At 45.5% G+C, this 17,614-nt stretch overlaps 1 long non-coding RNA gene across 1 annotated transcript; it reads left to right on the plus strand.

Annotated features, from left to right (window-relative positions):
- Positions 1–5,209: 5,209 nt before the first annotated feature.
- On the plus strand, positions 5,210–14,120 carry LOC128079268 (uncharacterized). Its single transcript, XR_008206059.1, has 2 exons — positions 5,210–5,261; positions 5,849–14,120. It is a non-coding gene; the product is annotated as an uncharacterized LOC128079268 (long non-coding RNA).
- The last annotated feature ends 3,494 nt before the right edge of the window (positions 14,121–17,614 follow it).

A 17,614-nucleotide genomic window follows, 5' to 3' on the forward strand; every position in this document is an offset into this window, starting at 1 on the left:
TGGGAAATCCTGTTAAAAGATCAGTGGGGATTCTTTGAGTTGAGGGAAACTTTACATCTCAGCCAGAGAGCCCTTCAGACTGGGAGGGTTGCAGGATGGGACCTCAACAAATATCTCAAACCAGAGGCAAAGAGGGCACACTGATCAATTCCTTGGTCAACTCCTTCTTTTCTTAGTACTTTTCAAGGAAATAAGGGGGGAAAAACCCACACAAAAAGCACTATGTGCTTCTCCTGATTCTGCTTTTTATGCTACTCGTGTCCTTGGTGTCACATTGCTAAAGTGGAAAGCACTTGCCCTGGCAAAGGGACATCTTGTAATTCCAGTGCTGGGAATCTCATGTGCTGAAATACCAGAAGGCAGCAAACAAAAGTCTGCAAAGTCTTTGATTAAGAAGGGTGTAGACAGCTAGAAGGTGAACCTCAGTCTGCTGAACCGGATGGAGCAGGGACGTCTTCATGCTGTAGTGTCCACTGTGATGATGGAGAAGCTTCTGTCCCAGTGCTGGCAGCATGGGCCCTGCAGACAGCTGCTTACAGTGGGGAAAAAAATCTTTCCCAGCTGCATGCAGGAGCCCGCGTGTGCCTGACCTTGGCCTTGAAGCTGCAGCTGAGGGTGGTGAGATGCTGGCACTGCTCCCAGAGCTGTGGGTGCCCCATCCCTGGAGGTGCCCGAGGCTGTGGATGGGCCCTGGGCAGCCTGAGCTGGGGGGTGGGGACAGCCAGTCCATAGGGGTGAGGCTGGGAGGTCCCTTCCAACTCAACCATGCTGTGCTGCTGGGAGATGGGGCTGCCCATGAAACAAGCAGCAGGAACTGAAGGACACAGAGGGCACTGTGTTGTCCCATCTGATGGGGGCATGTACCCATTTGGGTGATGTGTGAGCCCACCCTATCTTCTAGCAGAGCACTCTCACCCTGTTATTGCACAAAGCCCTCCTCCTGCCCCCACCAGCCCTACTCTCAGGTAGGAGCCAAAATGCCTTTCTCAGCCAACCAGGAACACCCCATGCTTTCCACACAGGGCCCCTTCAGGCTAAAATTAGCAGTGTTTCCCTCTACAAAGCAACTAATTAGTTCAGGAGAAGGCACAAGGAGAAGTGTGAAGAGAAAGGGAGCTTCCCTTATAAAATATTTACCTCCTCAGCCTCCGCAAGTGCCTCCTGAGAAATTTTGGAGAACGGTCTAATTAGGCTCAGAGCTCTGCTCCAGTTTCATGCATCTTCTGCCCCCTCCTTGCTCATCCTTTATTAATGCAGCCTTTGCTTGACATAATGGGATGTTTGTTTCCTAAGGGGCTTTTTATCCCTTTGTTCTTACACAAGAAGGAAAAAAAAACATTAAGTCTAACAGAAGGGAGTTTTCTTAAAGGATGTACAAGAAAAGTAATTTTACATACACTTATGTATACAGATGCACATTCCTGAGATATAAGGGATTCTTTCTTGCATGGACCCACAGCTCCCCATAAGTCCTTTTCCTGGTGTTTACCTTAAACTTGCCTTGCTCTTTTTAACTGAAGGAATTCCTTTCTAGTGACATCAGCTCAGTGGTGGAGAATCCATTCCAAGAAGGAACGTGAGGTCTGAAAAGTATCCAGCGATGTCTTGTTTGATTTCTGCTATTTCAAACATCAGAATCAAGTAATTGTTTTACAGAGCTAGAACTTGCCAGAAGGGCTTAATGCATTTTTAGTGGGATTGAATAATAAAGCATTTGTAGATTTATTGCTCTTCTTAAACAATGCAAGGGAAAAGGATACACTGCTCCACTTGGGACCATTTAAGCACAGAGTATTTTAAAGGATACAGCTGGGCAGCACCATCTCATTAAGATTTAGGGAAGCATTGGTTCACCTCCCCTTTTCCTCCTTTCCATTTGGACTTTGGGAGAGAAACAGGAGTGTGGCAGAGCATTCCTTCCCCACAGCCCCATGTGTGGGCACCTGGCCTGATTTGTGCAGCCCCAAGAAAATGCCCTGCTCCCATCGCAGCCCCTTTGCACCCAGCACACGTTTCTGTCTCCAGTACAAAGCAATGCAAAAGGCTGCTCTGAATTTCTTCATAGAGAAGGCAGGCTGCTGCACTGAGCTTGCCTGGCACACTGTTATGTATTTTTTATTACTAAGATAGTAAAATATTGAAATGACTTCCGACAGAAAGAGAAGAGCAAAGGAAAACACCCAGGAGAAATGATTTTATCTCAGAGGCTTTAATTGAATGGTGTAAAACACTTTTATAGTAAAAGTAAGATGATTTATTTTGCTCTTATTAGCATCAGTACAGTAAGAGTCCTCCTTCAAACAGCTTTCATGCTCCTGTGTTTACCTGACACTGTGTAATTTGGGTGGTTCTGCTGCATGGATTATTCCTGAGGATGCTTTTAGTTTTGACTCCATCATTTTTAGTTACTGGTGCTGAAAATCCTGTGTTTTTGCACATGGTTGGTACACTCCCATGGTTCTGCACTCTGCAACAGCAGAGATGCAGGGAGCCCAGTAAGCTCCTCTTCTTCCTCCTCCTCTCCATCCACAACGCTGACAAACTCCCAGGTGAATGGGATTTGCTGTCTGGCGACAATGTGTTACATGACTTGATGGTTTCCTGGAGCATCGTAGAGATACAGTAATTTAGCAAAGGGTTCTTTCGTAGGAGCCATTGAGTCCTCTTCTCATGCCCTCCAAGTGATGGAAAGCAGATTTAATTTTGCAGTTCATGCTTCCAGCCCTGAGACGTGTAGGGCCAAGAGGTGCCCAGCCGTGACACTGGCCATGCTCTCAAGCACATACCTTGGGCACAAGGTCCCATTGGCTTCGTGTTTGAGGTCCTGGGGCCACAGCATGGCTTTGGGGGATGCCCCAAACACAAGCACTTTCCTGGGGAAATGCAGTGTTCAGCAAACACTGCTGACATTCCCTGTGCCAAAGGGGACTGATCACTTAGCTGGATTGGAGCAGATACTTGGACATTCCCCTTGATTTAGGAGGAGAGAAGGGAGCACACTGTGTTGGAGGAAGAGGAGGACGATGATGGCTTGTCCCAGCCTCCCTCCAAAGAGCTCTGTGCCTGCTGCTTAGGGCTCACACTGCCCCACATTCAGGAGCCTTCCATCGCCAAGGCACAATTGTTTCATACCTTCCCCTCTCCAATTTGCACTTCTTTGGGAAAGATGATAGGGCTGGTTATATCAGAGCAGCTGTTGTCTCACTGGGATTTAAAGAAAAACAAAACAGATTCCTCTGTATTACTTCTGAGCTGTTTTAGTTCTTGCAAACTGTGCTTGGCTGACCTCTCAGAAGGCACAACATCTGTATCAACAGAAATGGAGACAGGGCAGGTTTTTGGGCTCCTTCATCCTGTTGCTCTGATAGATGCCCCAAAATGGGGTGCGCAGTTGCGTTGCCTATTGAATTAGTTCCTACCTGGGTACCTCAAATCACCTGATGCTCAAGCTGGTTGAGTCCCAGTGTGCAAGCAGGGATGGTTTCCTGAGCAGTCCAGGTAGGGCGAGCATCTCCAAGACTGGGAATAAAAAACCCTGCACTGAAATCATACAGAAAAATGCATGAGCTGACTTTCTTAACATACTCACTGCATAAAGAGCGAAAATCTAGGCATTGTTTTGAGTCATTTCTGCATATTCTATTCTAATCTTTTATTCTTTTACTGCTAGTGCTCCAGAGCAGAGTGCTGACACAGCCGAGGGAAGCCACGGGGTGCACATGTGATAAGGATTCCCTCGCTGTATTTCTATTGTTGTGTTTTTTAGTGGTTTGGGTTTTTTTTTATTGTTAAGTGCCGACATTAAAACTTGTTCATGTAGCACGCTAAACCCCATCTCTCTGTTTCTATAGAAACCAGCTGGCTGTGTAATGCCGTGTGAGGATTCCCAGGCTGACCTCATCAGCATCTCCCTTTGCGGCGTCTCTCCTGCTCACAGCCTTATCCCCATCACACCTCTGTCACTCCTGTCCCCCTCTTTACCCCAGGGTATCTGAGCACAAAGGGCCCACATGAGGCTGCCGTGTGTAGAAGAACACAGTTGCTGCTGCAGGAGTGATTTGTATTTCCTTTTTTTCTTCTTCTCACAGTCCTTTGCCATTTACTCAGTGCGGAAGGAAAACTACTGCCTTAGAGTGCTCAGGGATGGATTACCATTTAAATATTCCACCGGAGGATTCACGTACACGTGTTATACGCACCATAAAATGAGAATCCCCTTGACTGCATTTGACTTCCAAGTGTAAAATCTGCACGTTTTGCAAGTGCACTGCCTCTTGTTTGGCAGGAAGCATCGGCAGGACTCACAGCACTTCTATCCATGGCTCAGCCCCTCTGCAGCAGGTCCCCTAGTGCTGACAGCTGCCATTGCAGCATCACCCCATCTCCAGGCACTTTTCTTGCTCATCTTCCCCCCTTGATACTTTGATACGGCATGCTGCTTCCCTTCACACAGCAATACTTTCGCCCTGATGAGCAAAAGGCTCTACCCCCTCTGTCTTCATGCACAGCAGAGGGATTCCTCCTGCCCATTGCTTGCAATAAATGAGGTCAGACCCCAAGCCAAAGCAAAGCCGAGAGTCTGGGAGAGCTGCTGCCTGTCCTTGGCACAATGGGCACAGCCAAATCTGCTTTTCAGAAGCTAACAGCATCCAGGACACGTGTCACCCCTTGTTATCGCTTTTCCCCAGATGCTTTTTTTGTACTCTGTAAGGCTCAGCTACTTCTCTCAGTCTGTCATATTCTGCCAAAGATCATTGCAGAGGGTGAATAAAGGGCAGCATCCCCATTTCCAAGTGATTGACAGCATACTTGTCACTTCAGCTTGAGTGCTTTAGCCTGTCTTTGGGGCCTGGCTGGTTTGTTCCTCAATTAGAAGCAGATGAAACAAATCAGGTCTATTTAGAGATGCAGTGTAGCATATTTCATCAGAACACCCATACGCTCCTGCTTCCCCAAAAAGCAACTAAATGCTCTCTCAGTCCCATTTCCAGAGTTATCCTGAAACTTCTGCCAAGATGTAAGTCACAGTTTTGAACTAATTATTCTCCATTAGCCACAATTCTCCCATACAGCACCCAACTCACCCACATGTAGCCTGTTCTTGGACACTCCCACCTCTGCCAGGTGTCCCTGGTTGGTAGTTTAGAGAGCCTCCAGTTCCCTCCTATAAAAGAAAATGCATAATGCTGCTTTTGTTTAGCCTGCAGGAACAGTAACCAGCACCTGCTTGTCCTCCAGCCTCCCATGTGACTGATGGGCATGTAAGTAATCTACTCTGGATGGGAGTAATGGGGTTGTGCTGGAAGGTAGAGGGCTGGCAGCAAAGGGAAGGATAGAAGAGGATCCTGGTGGGTTCCTGTGGAGCTTGGGTTGGTCAGATTTTTGCTTTTGAGGTGAACAAATTTAGGTTTATGTTTGGCGTTTGAGTCCTGCTCATTGGAAATTGATCTCTCTTTAATGTGGGGCAAGAAGAAGCTAATGCTTTTGTGTGTGCTTGGAGCCTCTGAATTCCAGCAGCACTGTCCTGAGATGTTAAGCCAGGACAGAGCTGCTGGTTATTTCTATGAGTGAGCTGCAAGAGAGCAGGTGATACCCATGGATATACAGTGAGCATAGAGCTGCTGCTTGTTGTAGAGGGGCAGAGGGTTCTTCTATCTGTGTCTGTCCCCCAGCCTTTCAGTAGCATCAGTAGCTTTCAACTGTGAAAGAACATGAATCCATCTGCTGACTGAGTTAAGGAGAGAGGAGGACAAGGGATCTAACAAAAATGTCATAAACACTTAAAAAATGAAGTTATACTCGGGAAACCCTCTCAGAACTATCACCTCTTCCAATATCCCTATTCCAGTTAAAGAAGCAACACTGAAAGCTGTTAGTTGCTTTCAGCGCTACATGCTAACATTATGCTGGCAGATAGCATTGGACAAGCCCACAAATGCAGAGTGATGCTGAGATCAATACCAACCAAGTAACTGCCTGGAGGCAGTCAAATGACCTTCCAGCATAAGAAGCACTCTGTATGATGAAGTCAGCCAGAAAGGAGAATTAATATGAACTGTTCAGTATGCTTAATTTTGTCTTAATTGTGCTAGGAGTTATTATTGTGAGAATTAAAAAAAAAAAAAAGAAAAAAAAGAAAATGGATTAAAAGAAGAGTGTGCATAGCCTGGGTATATAAGCAAAGGAGCAAAACAAAATGCAGAGGATGAAGGGCAGCTTTATGGGAGATAACTCACCAGATGGAGTAAATATGTACGTCGGCAATATATCGGCAGTGTGTGTCTTGGAGAATCATCCTGTCTAATGTCCTGGCTCAGATGAACGGCAATGGAGTTTCAAGCAAATTGAAAGAAGATTTAAGAGGGCATAAAAAGAGCTGGCCTCATGAGAAGGGACACAACTGGGGTCAAAACTATAGACTTTAAATACCTCAGCCCTGGGATGAAAAGTAAACAAACAGGGAAAGCAGCTCTTAATAATCGAGTGCTGAAATGGAAATAAAGCTGCTTCCTCTGCCGTGATTTAGGGTTGCCTTATGGTCTCTGCTGCAGCTGGGGAGGTGTGTGCAGTGCAATGGAGCTCCTGGTTTGCACAGTGAGGGTTGTGTTGTGTGGCTCTGAGGGTGTCAGCACACTGAAATGGGGAATAGCTGAATTCATACTGACTGAGCCATAAATAATAGGCACTCTATGCAGGAGTCCTTCTATCAAGGTTGAGAAGCACAGAACATCCCCTTTATCTTGCCCTTCGGCTGTGAGCTGTGGTGATGCCCTCAGAGCCCTGTGAACCCAGGGCAGCCAGTAAGGTCACTTGGATCACGGGTCTCCTGCATCACTTCTGAATCAGTGTGTGCCCAGCACTGCCCTCCTGCTTGGATGCTGCTGAGGTCAACCTGACGGTGTCACCTGCAAGTCCCTGGGCTTTTGTTCTCCAGAAGAGATTCATCTTCCTTTTTCATCTTCCTTTCCTCTGTGCAGCAAGCCCAGCTGTGGAAACTGCAGAAAAATTAACATTTTATCTCATCTATGCACGTGAAGCTCTCAGAAATGCTCTCATCAGTATGCCATGGGCCAGCCACAAGTGCTACTAGAAACAGCCAACTGCATTTCGCCTGTATTCCACCAACTGTACTTTATCTAAGCACACCAGCTCTCTCTGGAATCACAGACCTGCTGGAATCCCTGTGCACAGCACTATAGGCAGCAAAAGAATCCTGTCTGCATAAGTAGTTTGTCAGGCTGCACCGTGCTACCCAGCACATTTTTCTTTTGCAAATATTTCTGGGTAGCTCACACTTTAGGATCTGAAGTCAATGGTGGCACTCCACAAAGGATGGTTTTCTGTGATCAGGGAAAACTGTTTTGGAAATCCACTTCTGTAGTAGAGCCAATAGAAAAAGACATCAAGCCTGCAGGATTGGATGCGTGAAGAAAGGGCAGACGGAGCTGGTCTTCCCATGCAGATCCATTGTACAGATCCCTGGCTCTGTTGTCCTTCTGCAGCTTCCCACAGCTCATCCCCCTGAAGGACAAGCATTCTTCTCTGCCCAGCCTGGAGCACATCTTATCACTGTGGTTTTTTTCATAGTACCTGCAGCGTGGAGCCTCGCAGCTTATTCAAAGACAATCTATTTTCTTCCCCCTTTAAGCAACTGCTGCTTCACTTCATGAAATCAAACTGACCTTCTGCCAAGTGCCTTTAGGCTTGGAAGGGGTGCAAGGAGATGCCTCTGGATTAGGGCCAGAGGTCCTCAATCCAGGAGGCTCTGGGCTGGGACCCTGGCTGGCAGGAGATGCTCCAGCACTAACAGAAAGCCAAATGGGAGAAGAGATGAGGACTTGCCAGGCACAAGTTGCTCAACATCATCATATTTCAATATTTATAGAATGCTGTCGCCTCTCAAATGTAAAATTGGGCTGTTATCTCCATATGTGCAGATTTTCTACAAATGCAGATATACTCACTTCATGCTTTAACTCTTTCAATCAGTTCTATTACTTCTATCCTACTCAAAGCAAAGTCTTTAAGAGCTTCTCTTTGTTTTCCTTCTACTGTAATAAGGATGGATTTATTTTTTTTTTTTTCCAGTGCACAATCCCAGGCAGCACAGCCTCAAGTGCTGCAGTTTGGGGGCACTGCTTCCTGTGTTAATGAGGACTCCAAGTCCCCAGAGCCATCACCTTGTCCTCTAGCAAGGACATCACCTTATCCTCTAACCTCTAAGGAAGGTTCACATCTTTTCTTGCCCGCAAGGTCTCTTGATAGGTTCACCATGGATTAATGATAACTTTCACCTGAAAAGCTGAGTTCCTGAAAATTACAGCTTCTAAAATGGGGACCACAAGGGAAAGAAAGTTTGGCAGGAAAAACTGCTGCTGTATTGTGCTCTAATCATCATTCCTGCAACCACTGTCTTCAGGGATGCCTTTAAACGAGGGAAAGGGCCCTATTTCTGCCCCCAGGTAACCTCACTGAAACCAGAAAAGCTTCGCTGCTGGAAAAGCATTGCGGGTTTGAAATGAAATAAGCACCACCCACCCCAAATCCACTTACCTGCCTGCTGATAAAGAACCTGATGTTTTTTCCCACCCACGGCCAAAGATTTTTGTCAGTTGCATGTAAAATTGCACCTATCTGCCCTCTCCGTTTTGTGATGTGAAAGATGCGTCTCAGCTTAATTATTCACCCTGTGAAAACACGTTTCACTCCAGGCAGATGGCTGCTGGCTGAGACAATTTCTCATTTTCTGGCAACCTCAAGACCTATAGGGACCGTATGCCATACCATATAGCTTATGCTACGTCTGAGCAGCCCCAGTCAATCTTCTCTTTCAGGAACAGATCTGATTTTAATAGCATCCCTGTCCTTGTTTTATCAGGGACTGTCAACAGCATAAAGAAATACCCTAATAAATAGTGATACATAAATACAGAAACCCTGCATTTACCACATTCAGTGCGCATTGCTGAGCTGTTCATCATCTGATGTTACCAGCGTTGCGTGGCAACTGATGTTTAAAGGTTTGCTGACTCAAAGAGCCTCTGTACTGTAAAAGGTTTGGTGTATTTATTTGACAAGCTTTAGCTTCAATGGCTTCTTTTTCATTTTTATGCATGGCTGGTGGTCATAATGACTATGAAAACTATTTAATTTTGGTTTCCATGAAGCTGAGGAATTTAGAAATTTTATATTATTATAGGGGAGAAAAAAAGCTTTGAGCTCGTCAACAAAGAGGGCCCAGATGGGTGATGCTCTCCAGGTTTATCTGAGCTCGTCTGCCGCATCCTTCAGAGCACGGCTTTTTGCTGAGACTGTGGTGGTGTAGTGTTGCAAGTGGCTTTGTGTTACTGAGTCCCCCTCCTGTTCTTGTGGCTGCACATGGTTTCCCTGCCACCTCTCTGCAAATGAATGTCACCGTGAGGAAGCTATTTTTTTTTTTTAATTTTTTATTTTTTTACTATAGTGAAGATACCTTTGAATCACAGAATCATTCAGGTTGGAAAAGACCTCCAAACTCCCAAATCCAACCCCATCCCACCATGCCCAGTGGCCACATCCCTCAGTGCCACACCTCCATAGTCTGCAACACCTCCAGGGAAGGTGACCCCACTCCCTGGGCAGCAATGCCAGTGCCTGACTGCTCTTTCAGAGATGGAATCGTTCCTAATATCCAACCTAAATAGCATTTGTGCAGTTGCAGATTCCCAGCTGAAAGACACCGAAACTCTGTGCAATGTCATTTTTTCCTAAAAATCCTCCAAAGGTTTTTGGCAATCTCCTTGCAGAAGTGTCATAGGTTATACACTCAGATGTGCTATGGGACTTAGCAGCCATTTGCTCTCAGTATATTGCTTTACATTATGAAATCCCATCATGCTGGCTAGCAACGCTTTTATTTATACCTGTGAAAGGAATGTCTATCTGCTTGATACTGATTTCTGAACTTTGTCCTTAGCTTCTGCTTGCTTTCACTGGAGGGTGTTAGCAGCTTGCTGCCTGTATACTAAGGTACTATGAGAGAGCTGGGCTTGCGTGAACCTTTGTTGTATAGCCTTTTATTTCGAGTTCTGCTTTAAACATTGAGGGAGTTTTCCATCGGTTTCAGCCAGTTTATCTAGAGCATTTAGGGAGACGCAGCAGCCTCCACTATTCTTATGCAGGTGGGGCTTTGGGGGAGGTGTTTTCCAAGCCGAGAGATAAACCATCTCAGTGGAGATGGGAAGCTGGAGGGGGAGGAATAATTTCTCCCTTTCCTGGCAATCCACAGGGATGAAGGGCATTTTCTCTCTGGGAAAGCAATAGCAGTGATGCAAAGGCTGGCTGATTGCTGGTGTCTTGTTCACATCGACAGAAAATTAAGCAGCAGCTACAGGTTACTCTTTGCTTGTTTTTCTCTGCATGTTTGTTTTGTAAATGACATCGCAGCAGAACCTCAAAAAGAAAAAAGAAAAAAAAAAAAGTGGTGCAAAGATGCAGGGATGGTGGTGACTGGGCTCACAGTTGGCTTTCTCAGGCATTGCCAAGGCATATTTTGCCTCCTGCTGCCAGCTTGATGCATTGTCAGAAGATGCCGTGTTTAATTAGCACTGTGTGCAGAGGTTGTTGGAGAGGGCACAGCAAGTTTTGCTTATTAAGAGAAGATTAGCTTTGAGGAGCAGGTATATTTTAATTAAAGGAAATGTTACCTTTATATTCCATGTAGGCGGGGGAAGCATCATCTGCATGAATTTTGCCGTTGCTGGACACTGGGAAGACTTTTTGCCAGTAATGCTGTTTTTGTACTCACCCTTCAGAGTTCTTGTCTTGCTTATTCATCAGAAGGGAGACTGCCTACTGGAAATGCCCATTTCTACCTGGAGCCTTGGCTAGCACTGTGTTCTATGTTGTAGTTTCTGCCTATCCACCAGGCAATGTGGGATTTGCCCAAGCCCCTCTCTGTGTCCTGGGCACTCAGCAGAACTTTGGCACCAGCAGCAGCTCAGAAAGAGAACAAATGCCTCAGACCTTCCACAACCTCATTTCCTCATTTCATGTTGGATATTAGGAAAATAATATTGTCTGAAAGAGTGGTCAGGCACTGGCACTCGCTGCCCAGGGAAGTGGTGGGGTCACCATCCCTGGAGATGTTAAGAACCATGGAGATGTGACCCTGGGGGATGTGCAGTGGGCTTGATGATCTTAGAGAACTTTTCAGACCTTAAGGACTATGATTCTATGGGAACAAGATGCAGGCTGAGCATGAAGAGCATTCCCTCTGCATCCAGCAGTTCCATGCCATGCACACCAGATGCTTCAACACGAGAAGGTGGCTCAGCATGCTAGTCTGACCAGTTAGCTGCAGAACTCTCCCCATCCCATGGCTGGCTTTTCCTTCCATACAGGGAAGAGCTCCTGATCTTTATGTCAATGAGATGCATAAATCAACAGAAGTATCTGGGAGAGGATGCATTTGCAGGGAACTGAATGTAGGCTCTGCAGGTTCTTTTCTAGGGTTCGCATTCATTTTTAAGCAGAAATTTCTCTACCTTCAAACCACTCAGTTCTGGATCTGTTGTAAAGCACCACCACAGACAAAACAAAACAAAGAAGGTCCTGGAGGTCAGGAATCCACCAAGCAGCTTCATCACTCTTTTCTTCAGATGCAACGAGTTGCCATTTTTGAGAGAAGAAACAGCTTTAATTATGCTGCGTTATAACAGTGCTTTTGCATCCTACATACACCTTGACAGTTCTTCATTCTTAACCCACGTGAAAAGCACTCAAGCAAATGAAAAGGTTGCCATAGGCAACCTCCTTCTGACATTGTAAAATTAATTGCAGGACTCCCTGAGAGGATCAGGGATTCCCTGCCCATTAACTAACCATATTGACGAGAAGGCAGCAGCAGCTAAAATTAAGAAACTGAGTTGAGCTTTACCTTCAAATGGTGGGGGGGAAAAAAAGCCTAGGTTTTAGCAGTTGAAAAACATGAATGACTTTAATTATATGGAAAGAACGAGGATTGTTTTCCTAGAGTGTATTGGAAGTAGAAACAGTAATTGAGCAAATGAATTCAGATAGAGGCATAATTGATACTTGAAAACTCAAATAATAATCTTTTAATCTACGTTACTTCAACTGCGATGACTTACAGGAGGGAATTGTTAAGAGTGCTTTCTAACAATTAGTCTTGGTCAGGTTCTCATCCCTCCAAATAAATCTCTTTGGAGTTAAAGCTATATTTTAGAAATTAATGACTTCTTCCATCTGAAGCAATCCTCAGAAGCCAACCAAATTCTGATAAATCTATAAAGCAAACCACGTTCTTTTCATTGGAATCTGGAAAAGGATGACGTTTATGTAATGGATGAGTTTTGTGCCGTCCCTGGGAAAATAATCTCATATTTTACTAAGCTATAGTCTGCAGAAAAATTGCTGCTTTCATGCGCTTAATAAAGACTCATTGAAACATCACAAAGAAATCCCTGAAGATCAACTCTGCAGTGATCCATGCCAGAAGTCTAAGGAGGCAGTGGAGATGGGCCTGGGCAGCAGAAGAGCAGCACCAAGCCCTGCCCCATCTGCCTGTGCTCCTCCTGAAGGCAAATGGACAAGGAAGGAGGGGTTGGAGACCCTTCAAGAAGGACGTGAGAGGGATTTGGTGAAGGGACCATGTGGGACCAGTGGGAACTGGGAAGAGCCTTTGGAGATCCCTGGCAAGAGTTCGGTTTGGCTGACAGTTAAGGCAGTCATGAATTCATGGTGATGGAGGAGCCTTTACTTTCCAAGGATTATCACTTTCTGCCTTACAGCCTTCGAGTCCTGGCCGAGAGAGCCCCAGGGTAGGAGATGCTGCACAGCACAAGCCAAAAGGTCTGCCTTTACCCCTGAAATATCTGCCGTCAAAGGTAAGGTTGCATGATTTCCTTTCCCATCTGTTTGCAAAATGAGCTTTGCAGACCTCAGGGGAGCAGAGAAAACCACCTGCTTGGGTTCACTCTGATGTTCATCAGGCCAATCTCTGCTGGGTGGATTTTTCTTTGTGAAAGCCTATCCACGGGCAGCTACATGTCTGTGTATCCCTTGAGAAGATGTGGAACTCCTTCCTGCTGAATGTCTTCCCCATGGCTGCTGCCAATAAGACAAAATCCATCATGAGCCAGATAAGTTACTAAAGCAATCCATACTTGCTCTTTTTTTTTTTTTCTTCTTCATTTTTCTAATTAAAATGTAAAATTAATTTTACTGGAATTAAAACTGGCATTTTTTTTCCCCATGCCTAGGATGGTTCTGGAACCAGGCACTCATATTTCCCTTCTTCATGTCATGCTAATTGCTAAATCAGCTCATAATTAGCTGCCCCTTGCTCTAAAGAGAATATTTTCAAAGAGCTGGGCAGGGCAGCTCCGTGCTGGCAGGGAAGCTAGCAGCAGGTACCTGGACACCAGCCCCAGTAGGTCAGCCATCTGCAGCTCTTCACTGCCATTCCTGCATTGTCTTCTGACTACAAAAAGGCCTCTGATGAATGCCCCAGCTGTGAATATACTTTTATAGAGATTCATAGAATCATCAGGGTTGGAAAAGGCCTCTCAGATCACCAATGCCAGCACGAACCCATCCCACCATGCCTGCCAGCCACATCCCTGAGTGCTACATCTCTGCAGTTCTGGAACACCTCCACTGGTGGTGACCTCACCACCTCCCTGGGCAGCAGTGCCAATATATTACCACTCTTGCTGAGAAAAATTTTTTTCTAATGAGAGCATGCACTTAAAATGCAATTATCCAGATTCAGCCATAGAAAAAAACGGCCTTTCATCTAGCCACTGATATTGCATGAAACACTTATAATGTTATGGGTTAGCTTTTGTGGAGCAAAAACCATTTGGTGCTTGGATGGCTGCTTGTATGGATTGGGCAGAGAGATGTTCCCTTCCTGTACAGGTCCTTAGCTGATCTCTGCAGCCAGCCTCTGGCACCTCTGGCCCCACTCCTACAGCCCTGAGCTTTGTTGCTCACCCAGAGGCAGCACAGAGCACAGTGTCCTGACCTCAGCTGCAAAGTACGTCTCAAGCCCAGCATCACAGATTTTGCTTTCATTTCACTTAGGATGGGAATACAGATAAAGAATGAAAATTGATTTACTTAAAAAAAAAAAAAAAAAAAAAAAAGCTTTTTAAAATCTTCTAAATCTTCTCTTTATCATAAGCTTCTTGGGATTTTTGCCAGAAAAATACCACTGATGACTATTGTTTATACCCTCGCCCATGCTGAAGGTTTGAGGGATACTGAGCTCACCCAGCAATCATCCTAATGGACTGTAGCTTTCATTCCTAGTTAAAAACAACAACGTGTTTTTTAAAAAATAGACCCAAAATCCCAATTACAAGTATATTTGGGCAGAGTTCCACTGGAATTTGTGAAAATCATCAAACTCAGATCTTTACTAATGTGGTTACTTGCAAGAGGACCAAACTGTGGGAGCCTTTCCTTGGTAATCAGCTTCTAGCACAGATAATCTTTAGTAATTTGCTGGAAGAGTGGAGTAATGCCTCTTTCAGAATTATTATGGCCAGGAGACAGGACTATCCAAGCTACAACTGGACAACAGAAAACTTTCACTGTTCTCCATAGAAACGTTATGGGATCGATAAAAACTGAATGGCAGCAAGGTGTGCCTGGCTTTGCCCAGAAATGCCCAATTTCCTCTTATCTGTTAGCATCCCTGGGCACGTGCTCAGCTGTATGGAGCTTGTCCCGCTTATCTCCTACCACATTTCAAGGCAACCTGCTAATGAAAGATGAGGAAAAACCCCATCCTGGCAAAGCCCACACAATGAAACACGACTGAGATAATGAGTGCTGCCACCAATTTGCCAATTTCACGCTTGTGAGCAGCCTCACCCAGCACTTCACTTGGCAGTGCTGGATTAAGTGTTACTTCTTCAAATCATGCAGCCAAGGGACTTGTCACTTCCATTTCCTTCACCACTGCAATATTAGCTTTATAATCACATCAAATCAGGAGGCAATTTTCTCTGTGTTCTGTTCTACTCTTGGAGTGCTTACCCATGGTTACAAGCAGCTTCAGGACATGGTGGAAATGGGAGGGCTGCAGTGGGCACAGGAGGAGAACAAACCAGTTGTGTAACTCCAGAGGGATCAGCTTTTAGAAAGATTGCCTTGATTAAAGCCTGAGGAATGCCTTTTCCTCTGTTGGCAGAGAGCCCTGACACAGGCTGCTCCTCAACGTGCTGCTCTGAAGTCAAATTCTCTTCTACGGTGGCTGGAAACCTTTAGCCGGAGTTGGGTTGGCCTTGCTTGGTGCTTTTTTGATCTGCTACCTTCATCACAACTTTGCCATCAAGAATGCAACCCACTGATTACTTGTAAGAAAAACCATAACTTCATTGTGAGTCTGCAAAGTCCTAGAAGCACGCTGGCTCTGCAAGATGGTTGTACAGCTTTCAAAAGTGCTTTTAATTCCTCAGATTGCAGTGTTACACCAAAAAAGCAGTGACAGAAGTGCAGCTCAGCACGCACCAAAAAAATCTACATCCAGAACATGTTGACCATCACAACTACCCTCTATAGCCAATTTCCTGGCTTTTCCTTCTGCCAAGGCTATGGCAGTAAGAAAGCTGTTATTATCAAATATCTCTTTACCTGCCAAAGTAAGGAGATATTGCAAAGGTTATTATTTAAAAGGAAAGGTAAATGGAACCCTAGGGCTGTATGATGGGATTGTGGTGGAATGGCTTCATGGGCACGAACAGGGCCAAAAGTGTAAACCTTTTTGCCAGGACTAAATTATAACATCTCCACTTTTGCAGGCTTGGTCACTGTTGCAGAAAACAGTACTGTGTGCAGAAAACAGTACTCCCTTGGTTGTCAACATTTCCTCCTAATGAATTCATGTTTCTCTCGTGGAAGGTTGTAGGTGTTAGTGTGCAACTAGCAATTGATTAATATGAACATTCAGGCAAGACTTGAACCCAACCTTGGAAGAGTTTGGAAACCAGGATCGTAATAGGAGCTCTCACACAGATCTAGCTATAAATTCCTCATCTGTTTTCATTCTGTTCACTGGGTGGGGGCTGAAAGTGCCAAAATGCCCAAAGAAAAGCTGTTTTTAAGACCTCTCCAACCTGACCAGATGTACCAAGCAGGAGGAACTCACTAGAAATGCAGATGGTGTTCAGTTTCCAGATCAGTTTTGCAAATTCACATGGCAGAAGAGCTACTCATGGAGCAGCCTGACAGCTTCAAGTGCTCAGCTCACACCAGAGGCAATGGGGACAGATTGACATGGCTGGTGTCTTGGAGAGACGTGCAGAGACCAAAACGCACAGCAGCCCACCATGCCAGCAGCAGCGCAGACATGGGAATTCCATTCACAACCAAGAGTTATGGAAACCATAAAGCAGAGAGGACACTGATTGTTCCTGCGTTGTGGATGAAATGGGACTCTAGAATGGACTTCAGGGCTGTTCCAATTTGCCTCTGCCTTGAGGAACCCATAAGACACTCAGTGCATCTCTCTTTTGTGGTTTACAGTGTAAATGCCTTTATCTGTGCTAGTCATCCAAACTCCCTGTGAATGGAAAGAAATAGGCACCCAAGAGGGTGATTCATCTTGTCCTTATGGAGCTGTCTAAAATAGGTCAATGAATCATGCTCTAAAAATGCCTTTTTCTCCCACAGACCAGCAAGGGAATTTCAAAGATGAGCTCAGATTTAGATGCCTAATCTGTGGACATCTGAGGATGTATTTGCCATCCTGCCTTCCTATTTCTTATTTCTGTGTGGGCAGGCCCAGGAAGGGCATTTCAGAAGACTGCAGGAAGGAACAGCTTTATTATGGAGAAAGCCTGCAGGTCCATGAAGGACCTCAGTGTCTCCCACCATCAGGGTACCTCCATCCATCTCAGTGCACCACCTTCTGTGCAAACATCCGTGCACTCACACAGTTACAGCTTGTGTTCTGACTAAAGCCCATCCCCACCTCTCCTGAGAAAGGTTCATATCCTGATCAGCATTTTTCCTTCAGCCCGTCCAACGCCTCAAGCCCTGCCAATGGGGCAGCCATTTGACTGAGTCATCCACATGGGATTCCTGATTCATCTCGAACACATGGTTCACTCTTATGTCCACTTCAGTTTTCTGGAAGTCATCAGCACCACACAACACCGGGTTTGTGAACTGACTCTTCTTGCAGTCAGGACCAGTCACTGCATAGCTCAGGGTCTTTGGTTTCACACTTCTTGCTGGTACACATGGACAAACAACCTATAGGTTTGATGAGAAATGAGAACTCTGCAAAATTTCCAGGTTTTATCTTTTGCCCTGACTGTTGCAGAAGCTCAAACCAGACTCATCTGTGCCAATCCTGGTCACCTTCATTGCCGTGTCATGGTCACCATTAATCTCAGCCAACACCATGCAAGCGCTCCAAGATTTTCTCTAATGAATTGCACAGGAAGGGTGGAGGTGGGTCAGCTCCTTCCATGAGCAAGAACAGCCAAAGGCACTGTAAACAAACAAGAGCAATCTGCTCACAGCCTCATTGTTCCAGCCTCTCTGCAAAGCTGTTACTTGGGCTCTTCGATTTTCCACCCAACAGTTCAGGTTCCGC

The sequence above is a fragment of the Tympanuchus pallidicinctus genome, unplaced genomic scaffold (assembly GCF_026119805.1).
Source record: "Tympanuchus pallidicinctus isolate F22 unplaced genomic scaffold, pur_lepc_1.0 scaffold18, whole genome shotgun sequence".
Classification (NCBI taxonomy): Eukaryota; Metazoa; Chordata; class Aves; order Galliformes; family Phasianidae; genus Tympanuchus; species Tympanuchus pallidicinctus.